This window comes from Lactuca serriola, chromosome 2 (genome assembly GCF_051521515.1).
Source record: "Lactuca serriola cultivar US96UC23 chromosome 2, Lser_US96UC23_V15, whole genome shotgun sequence".
Classification (NCBI taxonomy): Eukaryota; Viridiplantae; Streptophyta; class Magnoliopsida; order Asterales; family Asteraceae; genus Lactuca; species Lactuca serriola.
This window is the reverse complement of record NC_136409.1, coordinates 9,143,279-9,157,169: the sequence shown is the minus strand read 5'-3', so window position 1 is coordinate 9,157,169 and position 13,891 is coordinate 9,143,279. Positions and strand designations below refer to the sequence as shown.

At 41.5% G+C, this 13,891-nt stretch overlaps 1 protein-coding gene across 3 annotated transcripts in view; it reads left to right on the top strand.

Annotated features, from left to right (window-relative positions):
- The first annotated feature begins 361 nt into the window (after positions 1 to 361).
- The window catches only part of LOC145085953 (uncharacterized), a 36,154-nt gene continuing 22,624 nt past the window's right edge, over positions 362 to 13,891 (top strand). Inside the window, exons 1-3 of one of the 3 annotated variants that reach the window (XM_079023654.1) lie at positions 362 to 529; positions 1,868 to 1,911; positions 1,991 to 4,178. The gene's annotated coding sequence lies outside the window, so the exon portion shown is untranslated. Of the gene's footprint in view, positions 530 to 1,867; positions 1,926 to 1,990; positions 4,179 to 13,891 lie in introns of all 3 variants that reach the window. The other 2 variants (XM_079023653.1, XM_079023655.1) reach the window with 2 other exon arrangements.

The window sequence follows — 13,891 nt, the reverse complement described above, 5'->3', positions numbered from 1 at the left end:
GGAAGTACGTTGATATTCTTAGCATGGTTGGCCAAAATGCGGCTGTGTTTTGGAAGACATCGCAGTTTGAACCATCTACAACATTTATAAGAGGTAAGGGTAGGATTGTTGGGGTCATTTATGTTTATCATCTCTAAAAGTAAAAAATAAGTAAAAGAAGTTATAAAATAAATACCATTAGAATGAAAAGTCATTTCACCTACCAAGACAAAAGTTGCTAATTTCACTACACAACTCGGACCACCAATGTAACAAACAAAAGGTTGGAACAAAGTTGCCTATTTCTCCATACCACAGGGACCATTTATGTAAAAGTTCTCTATATTTTAGCTCGGTACACCAGTTCTCATATTTTAACCGGGTAAAGTGTGTGCGTGTGCGCGCTCGTGTGAACGGTTTGAAGAACGAAGAGAAGAAAAGTGAAGGTAACTTCCAAACTGAAGCAAGAATCAATATGAAGTACCAAGTTAGAGGTTCAATTGGTGAAGAAATTAGCTGGAAGTTGGGGAATCGAGGTTCCACTGGTGAGGTAAAATCCATAACCCTAAATATTTGTACGCTTGGGTGTTTTATTGAATGAAATAAGCATGCTCAAAAACCAGTGTAAGGCACGGTATATCACATATTTATAGTTACTGATAATAAAAGGATGATAATTTTGGGTTTTCATAAGTTAGGGTTCGTACTTCAACCAAATGTATGAAATTTTGCGAGTCTATGTATTTGGGGAATCACATTAGCAACAGGACTGTACTAGTAATTGGTTTTGTAAATATTTGGTTGCAAAGTTGTAAATGCAACTGTTGGGCAATGTTGATATTGTTTTAAACCGGAAATTGAAGGCACTGATTTTAATTTGGATCTAAATGTTTTCTGAAATAAAATCCTTAATCTGGTTTCACATCCAAAAGATTTCATTTTTTCAGGTATCCCCAATGATTCATCAAACCCCTCAAATTTTGTCAAGTAAAACATAATTATAGTATTAGGAGGGTAATTCTGACCTTTCATGTCATCTAGTAACTCATTAAATTGACTTTACCAAAGTTGGAGTCTTGACAATATGACTTGATGATTGTTGAATATGTGATAACAGAGAGACTAAACCATACCCTTTCATTTCTTGAATTCTCCAATGTGTTAAATCTACTGATATTGTAAGGAGAATTCGTTGGTAAGTTTGAATTATTTGAAGAATGGAAATTACAATGTTATTATTAAGGAATTACTCTTATAAGATTACACATTGCCCTAATCGATAAAAGTCATGTTAATTTTTAGTTAGAATACATCATAGTGGGGTGGAAGTAAGTGCTAATGAAGTAGAGATGGAGCTTTCGGGGTTGAAGCTTGGGATTTTATAGACAAAGTCAAAGTACGTTGACTTTTTTGATAAAAGTAGTATCCTAAGTTTATTTATATTTGTTTCTTTATGATTGTAAATTTGAGGAGAATCCTCATTAATATTTTTAGGCATAAAGTTTGTTATATAGATTTCTGTTATGGTATTATATTGAATCCATTTCTATTGCCTTGTCTAGATAAAGTGATTCTTGGATTTGTTTTTCTATGATTGAAAATTTGAGGAAATTTCTGATTGAGATTGTTAGGTAGAAACTTTCTTATAAAGTACATCGCTTTTGTTATGGTATATTGGGCTTCTATTGGAAATGTTAAATGAGAAAGCTATTAGGAATTATGCTGTTGGGCCCTAATGTTTAAGTGTTATATTGAATACCTTTTTAAACCCATTCTTTTGGCCCTTGAGATTAATTAATCACCTAGTCCAGGTGACCATTTTTTTATTATTGTCAAAAGCCCAACCATCCTCTATTTTTTCACCTTTGTATTTATATATTTTATGCAGGAATTTTATGTTTAGAAAAAAAAAATGATGACCAATAATTTCAGGTGCTTATTAAAAGGTAAAATCTATTTTGCACGTCATCCTTGCTGCCTATAACCTTTTTTTTGTGTGCATTAATTCTAGGTCATACTTTTGAGATGATGGTGATGTGAATTCGTGGCTTGGTTTGGATCATGTTTGCTTCCAACCAAGGACACCTTTCAGAATCAAAGGAGATAGGCTATGAAGCATTCCTTTGAAAAATTTGGTTCTCGTTTTCTAATAATTAATTCTTTTCCCTTTTTTTTTCAACCAAAATTGCATGATTGTATATCATGAGTCTTACACATAATTACAAGATTCATAATACATGTCCTAAATCACATTTGTTATCCTTTAGTTGTGTCCAAAGTGACGGATTACGTCATTAATTTTATTTATTCAACCTCATGTGATTTTAGTTTGTCGTGGTTTTTGTCCATGTCGGAGGCAAAAAGACAATTTTACCCTTATTAGATATTTGTATTACTTTTTTATTATAAATTTAGTACTATATGGTTATTAAAATAAGCGGGCTCCATCCCCCACCCATCCCCAATTATTTTAATAACCATTTAATAATAAATAAATAGTAAAAAAGTAAACAAAAAATATCTATTAAGGGTAAAATAGGCGAAAACTGCAACAAATTAAAATCACAGGGTCCGAGTGAAAATATAGTTTGAGGGATGGAATCCGTAACATGTGACAAAACTCAAGGACAACGAATGTAATTTAGTCTAAAACTTATAATGTAGAAAGTCTATGTAATCAAAATCAAAATTAAAAAATATATATTTTTTCATCCAAATATGAATGATTTTATATACTTATAAAAAAAAGCTTCTAATGAACACCTTGGAACATGTAAAGATTTTTTGCTAATGTCATCAGAAAATAATAAACAATTACTGGTTTAAAGTGAAATCCATCAAATATGAGGGTATTATTCACAATATTTGTTTAACATGTGCAGCCTTATAAATTGCCCCGCTTTTTCCCTATAAAATACCCTTTTCCACCAACCTTACTCGATGAAAAGAATCTAAAGATAAGATGCATGTATTTGCTTTATTATTGATTTCAATCGAATCCCCTTTGGGAAATTGTTTGCTATGCCTTTACCATAAGTAAGGATATCGACAGAATCTCTCCATGGCATCACTAACAACCGGATTTTAGATATTCATAGGATCTCATAAATAGTTTTTTGAAATCAAAACAATTTTTTCAAATTAGAGTGTGTCATAAAGTCTATTTTACAAAACGTTTAGTTATTTTATGATAGCTTAGAAAAAAGCTGTTTAGTGATAGTACACATCACGTTTTGGCCGTATTTGTGATTTAAGTTTTTAAAGCAGTGGGATTTTCAAAGCTGGAGTCCTTTCAACTTTTAGAAAAAATAAACTCAAAGATTTTCACAGAATTATGTACTTTACTAAAATTCTATATAAGTTTAAAAAAATAAACTCATATTTGAAACAACATATATGGTACAATTATTAACAACCCCACACTCCACCTCCCATTTTACTTTATATTACTTTATATCAAACTTTAAGAAAGTTTTTTCCCACTGTCTCAATTTCTCAATAATATATTTTGGGGATATATTACTAAAATAACCAAAATAGGATTCGTTATCATTGCTTTGAAAAATTGGTTTGACTAGTTTTGCAAATTGCTGTTTTTTTTTGGCTAAATTTTAGGTTTCAATAGTGATTCGTGCGCATCAGCCAATTAAGTACGCAAGAAGAACAGGAAAACACTATACCAAACGACAAACATAATACCAAATAGTATCTAAAAACAAATATTTATGCTAAAATTAATTAAGGATTCACAGTCAACAAATATTTTTTACTTAATTAAAAATTTCGTAAGTGCGAATATTATTTTACAGAATACCACTTATTACTTTGCAAATATGAGTTCTCAATCTGCTCCCCAAATGTTCATATACACAAGGGATGCACCAATGTGTTCTCTTTCTTGAATGACCAATTATGCTACAGCTACTATATTTCAAATGATTTTTTTATTTAGTAATTGATAAATATTTCTTAGAATGTATCGGACAAAAAACAGTAGGTGTGAACACCTCAAAAGTTAGGTGTGGCCATCTCCAAATTACCATCACGCCCCTTCCCCTCACAAAAGTCTTATATAATTTGGCTTTTGTCATACTTGCATCTTTCACAGTTCTTAGTATTATCCTCAAAAAAAAAAAAAAAAATTAAATTCTTGTGTTTACAGGGAAGAAGAAAAGAGAAGCATTCACACTCACACAGAGGTATTCATTCTCCTTTCTTTACTGATTCACATACACACAATATCTATTTAGTTTTCACAAATAAAGTTGTATTGTTTTGTTTGAAACAATCAGTGGTTTCGTTAACCCACAATGCCTCTTTAGTTTTCTCCTTTGATTTTGGAAATATTGGTTTGTGTAAGAACAATAACTGATGGAAACCGGAAAGAAACATGCACTCACTAAAAACTCGTATTTCTTCATCAAAATTGGAAAAGGGAGAAAGTTGATTGATCCTTTTGAAAATTTTAACATAGGTTTTGACTGTTGTAAGTATTTTGGATTCAATTTTTTACGTAGTAATATTTCTGTTCTGATTAAATGTTTCATTTTGAGTTTTGTATTTTTGATTTTATAGAAACAATAAATATGATAAAACGGTTAAAAGGCAAATCTGATGGTGATGAGTGGCTGGACAGGTTTTTAACATAACTGATAACATTAATCGTTATTGGTATGAAATATTTTGGATCAAAAGTAAAAATGAACTTGACCACTATAAATTAAAGTTAAACTTGAAAAATATTGAATAATTTAATGATGAAGTGTGTATCTTGCTTTTATATAGATACATTTGTTTTAAGAGACTATTACACAAACCGACTAAAATAGATAAGAGTATGATAACAAATGGGACAAAACTGCAAATATAATCCTTGTGGTATGTATTTTTTATTCAGGAAAAACGTCTAAACCATTAAAGTTTTGGATTGGTGGTCTTTTTGAGCATCTTTCATTGCATATTTGGTCATCAGAAAACTGAAAAGACTAAATCGCCTTTTTGAAATTTTTTTTTTGCTTTTTTCTTTATAATTTAAAATTTTATTAATCTCTCTCTCTCTCTCATAAAAGAAAAAAAAACCCACCCTCATTTCATCTTTTTGAACTCACATTGATACAAATGATTGAAGAAACAATGGATGAAACATGGTAATTAGATTGAGAAATCTTCTTTCAAGACTTGTACTCTGTTTCTCTGGGTTGTTCTTGTAACATCCCAAAAGAAATGACCCAATTTTTTTTTTTTTTTTTGAATAATTACTAAAAACACCATAATAAAATCATAAGGTAAACTCGTACGTCAATATCTCACAACAATAGTAAAGTGTTATAAGTAAACTGAATCAAGAATGTATTAGTCACATCTATGAAAAATAAAACAACTCCCAGGACAAATGATGATGTGGTGTGTGTGTGCGATGCCATCAACTCGAGCTCTTCCCTTTGCTTGCGGAAGTACCTGAAACCAAAACTGAAACTGTAAGCACGAAGCTTAGTGAGCTCCCCCAAACTACCACATACCATATAATACATATAATCACATACCGGGCCTTGCCCACTGCATCGGACCGAAGTCCGGAAACTACATCGGACCAAAGTCCGGAACTAACCAGGGCCTTGCCCTCTGCATCGGATCGGGATCCGGAACTACTGAGGCCTTGCCTCCTGCATCGGACCAAAGTTCGGAACTACTACATCGGACCGAAATCCGGAACTGACTGCATCGGACAGAAGTCCGGAACATACGGAACATAGCATCACATAAGCATATCAACTAACATGAGTACATACATAACATACTGCATCGGGATGTAACCCGGAACACATAACACAAAATACTGTCTGAGCCACGAAGGCATCAAACATACTAAAATCTGCATCGAACCGAAGTCCGGATGCTCCTGCTAGCTAAACGGGCCGGCATTGTGGCCTTAGACCCGTTCCTACTGAAAGGAAACTCACCTCGTGATCTGGCTGCTGAGTGTGTGGCTCCGGGAACTATCTGCTACTGCTCCGGTATCTCCCCGGCTACAAATCCACAATTACACTCAATCAAATTATTAATAACTGTATTGGGGTAAATGACTCCTTTACCCCTGGCTAAAGTCAATTCTCCTGGTCAAAGTCAACTTTACAGTTGACCTGACTCGTCGAGTTGGGCCGCCAACTCGCCGAGTCCCTACTCTCATTCCTCACCCTACTCGCCGCTACTCGTCGAGTATGGCATCAACTCGACGAGTTCCCTTTCGAATCTAAAACCTCAGGCAATCTGCATCAGACTCGCCGAGCCGTATGAACAACTCGACGAGTTGTTCTTCGAGCTAAGAAGATTGCCTTGGACTCGCTAAGTTGTATGAACAACTCGCCGAGTCCCTCCATTACTGAGTCTAACCACAACTTACTGAATCCACTCCATCACTCACTGGTCTCACTCGGCATCACTCAAAAGGGGAAAAATCGGGGACTCGCGGCTCGACTCGCCGAGTCATTCTTCCGACTCGCCGAGTCGCTTGCATGCAGCAACTCAAAACTTGATTCTGCTTGAATCCAGTGCATAAAACTTATAGATCTGGACTCCCTTAACTCGATTAGCACGTAAAGATTCTATCTTTACGTGCCCATATGCATTCATGGAGATAAAATGGCTCAAAAAGCATAATAAAGGCTAGATCTAGGGTTTCCATGCAAAGTATCTTCATAAAGGCAATAGATCTGGGCTCTGAAACTTCTCAATGAATAGATCTAAGGATATCTCGACTTATTAGGGCATCCATACAATCATAAGGCTTCGGAAAAGCATCAACTAGATCTAGAAGAGTTCTAATGGAGGTTTAAAGCATAAAACAAGAGGGAAATCCGAAGAATACCTCAAATAACTCTGATTTGCCCTTGGATCTTTGCACTACTCCTCTTCTCCTTGCTCCTTTCTTCTTCTCCTTCTTCAAGCCTTCACAAATCAACACAAGAATACTTAGATCACTCAAGGATGGATTAGGGTTTTCTCACAGCGTTCTGAGGGTGAAGGAGGCGAGAATGGGAGCTATAAGGTGGATTAAATAGTGAGCAACCCGGAGATTTAGGGTTTCAACCTGGCAGGCCGACTCGTCGAGTCCCGAATATGGACTCGCCGAGTCGCCGATCTATACGCTGATCAACAACACGACCCTACTCGACGAGTCGGGACATAGACTCGCTGAGTTCCTCCATGAATTTCAAAAATAAATACTAAAAACCACATACCAGGGATGGGTCGTTACAATTCTCCCCCACTTGACTCAGACTTCGTCCTCGAAGTCTGTTGTTGCATCTGCAAATACCCCGAGATAATGTTCTCTCATTTCATCTTCAGCCTCCCACGTCCACTCAGACCCCTTCCGGTGCTCCCACTGCACCTTCACTAGTTGAATTACCTTGTTCCTGAAGGTCTTTGCTTTCCGGTCCAGAATCGCGACCGGCCTCTCAATATAATTCAAGCTGCTATCCACCTGGATATCCTCTAAAGGAACAACTGCTGACTCGTCCACCAAACACTTCCTTAACTGAGACACATGGAAAGTGTCGTGGATCTGGCTAAGCTCTGCCGGAAGATCTAACCGATAAGCAACCCGACCCACCCGGGCCAAAACCCTGAAAGGACCAATAAACCTGGGACCCAACTTGCCCCTCTTCCGGAACCTGATAACACCCTTTCAAGGTGAGACCTTCAGAAGAACCATGTCACCCACCCGGAACTCCAAGTCTGAACGCCTCCTATCGGCGTAACTCTTCTGCCGACTCTACACAGTCTGCAGTCTACTACGGACCTGCTGGATCAACTCGGTCGTCTTGAGCACCACCTCTGTGCTCCCAATGACTCGCTGACCCACCTCACCCCAACAAATCGGGGTCCTGCACTTCCTCCCATAAAGCATCTCAAAGGGAGGTCGATCGATGCTCGTATGATAACTGTTGTTATATGAAAATTTCGCTAATGGAAGATACGTATCCCAACTGCCACCAAAATCCAAAATGCATGCCCTAAGCATGTCCTCGAGAGTCTGAATCGTCCTCTCACTCTGCCCGTCCGTATGAGGGTGGAAAGCAGTGCTGAAGTGGAGACGAGTACCCATCTCGTCATGGAACCGCTTCCAGAATCAGGAGGTAAAACGGACATCTCGGTCTAACACCACCGATACCGGCACTCCATGGCGTGCCACAATCTCACGCACATAGATATCGGCTAACTTTTCTACCGATATACTCTCCTGGATCGGGATAAAATGGGCACTCTTCGTCAACCGATCCACTACTACCCATATCGAATCTACTCCTCGTGCGGTCCTGGGAAGCTTGGTGATAAAATCCATAGTGATGTCCTCCCATTTCCACACGGGAATGTCTAACGGCTGCATCTTGCCGTGAGGCCTCTGATGTTCTGCCTTGACCTTCCTGCAGGTCAGACACCTCTCCACATACCAAGCAACATCCCGCTTCATGCAGGGCCACCAATAATCGGGTCGAAGATCTCTATACATCTTCGTTGCCCCTGGATGGATAGAAAATCGAGACTTATGAGCCTCGTCCATCAACACCTGTCGTACTCCGCCTCCGTACGGTACCCACACTCTCCCATGAAGGGTTAACAACCCCCGACTATCATAATCGAAAGCAGCTACTCGACCTACAATCCTATCACATTTCTGCTTCTCTTCCTTGAGGCCCTCAACCTGAGCCTCCCTGATCCGTTCCAACAACGGAGTAATCACAGTCATTCTCAAACACAAATCTCTGATAGGGGCTGCTGTCACCTTCCGACTTAAGGCATCGGCCACTACGTTGGCCTTCCCTGGGTGATAAAGGATTTCACAATCATAATCCTTCAGCACATCCAACCATCTCCTCTGCCTCATGTTTTATCTCAAGCTCTTGTGATCCATGTAGATGGTACAACGGACCCCATAAAGATAATGTCTCCAAATCTTAACGGCAAACACCACTGCCCCAGCTCCAAATCGTGCGTAGGATAATTAGCCTCGTGAGGCTTCAACTGTCTCGAGGCGTAGGCTATCACATGCCCCCGTTGCATCAACACTGCTCCCATACCTGTGATTGAGGCATCACAGTAGACTACAAAATCCTCTATCCCCTCGGGCAGGGAAAGAATCGGAGCCTCGCATAGCCTTTGCCTGAGGGTCTCGAATGCCGTCTGCTGTTCAGGCCCCCAACGAAACACCACTGAATTCCTAGTCAGTCGGGTAAGCGGTACCGCAATCTTGGAGAAATCCTGAATGAACCTCCGGTAATACCCTGCCAACCCCAGGAAACTCCGAATCTCGGTTGGAGACCTCAGGACTTCCCACTGCATCACGGCCTCTATCTTGGCCGGATCTACCAATATACCCTTCTGATTGATGAGGTGACCAAGGAACTGTACCTCACGCAACCAAAACTCGCACTTGGAGAACTTTGCGAAAAGCCTCTCCCTTCTCAGCACTTCTAGCACCTCCCTCAGGTGCTCCTCATGCTGCTCCTGAGTCTTGGAGTACACCAAGATATCATCTATGAATACTATCACAGACCGATCCAACATCGGTCTGCATACGCGATTCATGAGGTCCATGAATGCGGCTGGAGCATTAGTGAGCCCAAAAGGCATCACTACAAACTCATAATGACCATATCGGGTCCTGAAAGCAGTCTTCTGCACATCTTCGCCTCTAACCCGCATCTGGTGATATCCGGAGCGTAAATTGATCTTGGAGAACCAACACGCTCCCTGAAGCTGATCAAACAAATCATCTATCCTCGGGAGAGGGTAACGGTTCTTCACCGTTACCTTATTCAGCTCCCGGTAGTCGATGCACATACGATGCGACCCATCCTTCTTCTTCACAAATAAGATCGGCGCCCCCTAGGGTGAACTACTCGGCCGAATAAAACCCTTGTCCAGCAACTCCTGCAGCTGCGTAGACAACTCCTGCATCTCAGGGGGAGCTAACCGATACGGTGCCTTGGCTATCGGAGCCGCACCAGGAATTAGGTCAATCCCAAACTCGACCTGTCTCTCGGGAGGTATTCCAGGTAAATCCTCCGGGAATACATCCGGAAAGTCTCGCACTACCGGAACATCTTCCACTGTCGACTTGCCCTCCTCCCGAGCATCCATAACGTAGGCTACATAGCCTGCGCAACCCTGCTGAAAATAGCGTCTCGCCCTCGCGGCTGAACAAAGAACTGGTCCACGCTGTGGCCTCTCGCCCTGAATCACTAACTCACCACCATTGGGAGTGCGAATCCTCACTAGCTGTAACTCGCAATCAATCACGGCCCCGTTGGGACTCAACCAATCCATGCCCACTATAACCTTATTTCCTCGCAGGGGAATAGGGACCAAATCCACCAAAAACTGCTCGTCAAACAACTGGAGAGAACATCCTCGATGTACTCTGGCAACCCTCACGGTCCTATCATCCGCTATCTCAACCTCTAGTAGACAATCCAGCTCCCCACGAGCTCTACTAAATCTCTTGCTAAGCGCTAGCGATACAAACGATCGGGTAGCCCCCGAATCAAATAATACTGTAGCAGAGATGCCGTTCACAGAGAACGATCCTATACAAAACATATAACCATAAGCAATACTCAATAATAATAACAATAATGTAGAGATGAAGGGAAAAATACATACCCGTCACCACATCTGGAGTCGTTCGCGCCTCCTCTGCTGTCATCTGAAAAGCTCGGCTCCTAGCCACTGGTGTCTCTGCTCGGCCCTGACGACCATCTGTAATCCTCAAAATAGCAGGGGCAGGTGCAACCACCTTCCCTGCTGCAGCTAAACTTGGACACTGGGACTTTTTATATCCCCTCTAATTGCACTGAAAGCAAATCAAATCTGATGCTGCAACAGCAGTAGCAGGGGCCGTACAATCCCTGCTCAAATGCCCAGTCCGACCGCACTTGTAGCAGCCGGAACTCCCTGCCTTGCACGTTCCCTCGTGTAATCTCCCACACTTGCCACATCGACCATGGATCTGTTGACTCCTGGACCTGTGATCAGATACCTTAGGCTTTTTGCCCGAACCTCCTGAACCCGAAACCGCCTCCGGTTTCCTCTTCTTCTCCATCTCTAGGTCAATCTCCCTCTCCCGAGCTCTAGCAATCATGTCATCCAGCGCTTTACAGCTGGACCGGCTCACAAACATGCGGATATCACTACGCAACATCTCATGATAACGGGCCTTCTTCATCTCCTCATCGGCTGCATACTGAGGAACAAGAAGAGCCCTCTCCCTGAACTTGGTGGTGATCTCCGCCACGGTCTCTGTAGTCTGGGTGAGGTCCTGAAACTCTCGGGCTAACTGCTGTAACTCAATAACTGGTGCAAACTCTGCCCTGAACCTGGTAGAGAAATCGGCCCAGGTCATGGCATCTAACGCTGCATCATCTCCAATGGTATGACCGACCTCCTCCCACCAATCCCGTGCCCTGTCCTTCATCAGAAGACAGGACGCCAATCTAACCTTGTCCCCCTTGGGACACCTGCTAGTGCGGAATCAGAATGTGTTGGCCACATCCGCCAACCATCTCGTGCTCGCTATGGGGTCCCGCGCCCCATGGTAGTCTGGAGCTCCACATGCCCTGAACTCCCTGAACGTAAGTTTGCGCGACCCCATCATGGCCGCCATCTCGGCACGGAAAATGCCCAATCTCTCATCCATCAGCTCTAAGATACCCTCCTTGATCGAACCGAAGATCACAGGAGTCTGCTCCAGTATGATGCGGGTAACCTCATAAGAAAGGAACTCTCTGGTCTGCTCATCCATCTGCCCGGCCTCCGGGCCTGATCCCCCTCCGGCATCTGAACTGCCGACTGCTGGTCTCGAACGCAAAACTACCATTCTGAAACATATCATAACAACATCAGAAAACTGAAATATCTCAAGGGATCATGATACTACTACTAGCTTCCTGGTCTTGTCTTGGCCTTCCTTGATTCGAGTACGGATCCTCTGCTTTCAGTAGTACGGGCCCATACTACCTTCCACATCTATCCGTACTTTCCTCAAGAACTGCCTTGACTCCACCAAGTCACTTCTACTACTGCTGCTCTCTGCTACTCTCATCCTAGGCTTGCCCTAGGGAAATCTTGACTCTGCTCAAAACAGTCCTCAGCTGCTGAAGGCCTCCTTGAAATGCTAATTAGCCATCACCTGAATACCATCACATGTGATGAGGCTCGGATAATCCTTCGAGAAAAAGGCTCGTCCCTACAACGGTTAGACTCAAACAAGAGCTGCGCAATAGGGCCAAATCCAACACTCTGAGATTATTCAACCCTGATCACATGTGACGTGACGTATTCACCTAGCGGCTAACTCTCATTACTAAGAGTTCTACAAAGCACGAAGCAAGCAGCATTCGGACACCGGAAATTACCCAAGCAATCCTACTCTCATAACGAGAAACCGATATGGCATACAATGCTAAGCTCGCGCTACCAGGCATAACCTAAATAGGCTATCCTACTACTGTCTACTCGTTTCTAGCATGCAATCCTCATAAAGCTAAACACATATAACAGGCACATAAGGCATCCTCCTAGATCCTTAGTCCTATACTAGCATGTTGTTCTACTGAAACTGGAACAATTATTCATAATTATAAAACTTGTATGGGTAATTTGGAAGTACTTACTTGAGCTCGGCTGATCGCATGCACCACACCCTTATCTTGTTTAAAACTTCTTTTCTTTCTAAGTGCTTTTTTTCAAAATTTCATTCGAAAACATTTTTCCTTTTTGAAAATCTTTTTATCTCTCCCTTAGTTTGAGTTCAGATACACTCGGGGGTGCATCTGAATCCCTCAAACCAAGGCTCTGATACCAACTTGTAACATCCCAAAATAAATGACCCAATTTTTTTTTTTTTGAATAATTACTAAAAACACCATAATAAAATCATAAGGTAAACTCGTACGTCAATATCTCACAACAATAGTAAAGTGTTATAAGTAAACTGAATCAAGAATGTATTAGTCACATCTATGAAAAACAAAACAACTCCCAGGACAAATGATGTTGTGGTGTGTGTGTGCGATGCCATCAACTCGAGCTCTTCCCTTTGCTTGCGGAAGTACCTGAAACCAAAACTGAAATTGTAAGCACGAAGCTTAGTGAGCTCCCCCAAACTACCACATACCATATAATACATATAATCACATACTGGGCCTTGCCCACTGCATCGGACCGAAGTCTGGAAACTGCATCGGACCAAAGTCCGGAACTAACCAGGGCCTTGCCCTCTGCATCAGATCGGGATCCGGAACTACTGAGGCCTTGCCTCCTACATCGGACCAAAGTCCGGAACTACTGCATCGGACCGAAATCCGGAACTGACTACATCGGACAGAAGTCCGGAACATACTGAACATAGCATCACACAAGCATATCAACTAACATGAGTACATACATAGCATACTGCATCGGGATGTAACCCGGAACACATAACACAAAATACTGTCTGAGCCACGAAGGCATCAAACATACTAAAATCTGCATCGAACCGAAGTCCGGATGCTACTGCTAGCTAAACGGGCCAGCATTGTGGCCTTAGACCCGTTCCTACTGAAAGGAAACTCACCTCGTGATCTGACTGCTGAGTGTGTGGCTCCGGGAACTATCTGCTGCTGCTCCGGTATCTCCCCGGCTACAAATCCACAATTACACTCAATCAAATTATTAATAACTGTATTGGGATAAATGACTCCTTTACCCCTGACTAAAGTCAATTCTCCTGGTCAAAGTCAACTTTACAGTTGACCTGACTCGCCGAGTTAGGCCGCCAACTCGCCGAGTCCCTACTCTCATTCCTCAACCTAATCGCCGATACTCGTCGAGTATGGCATCAACTCGACGAGTTCCCTTTCGAATCTAA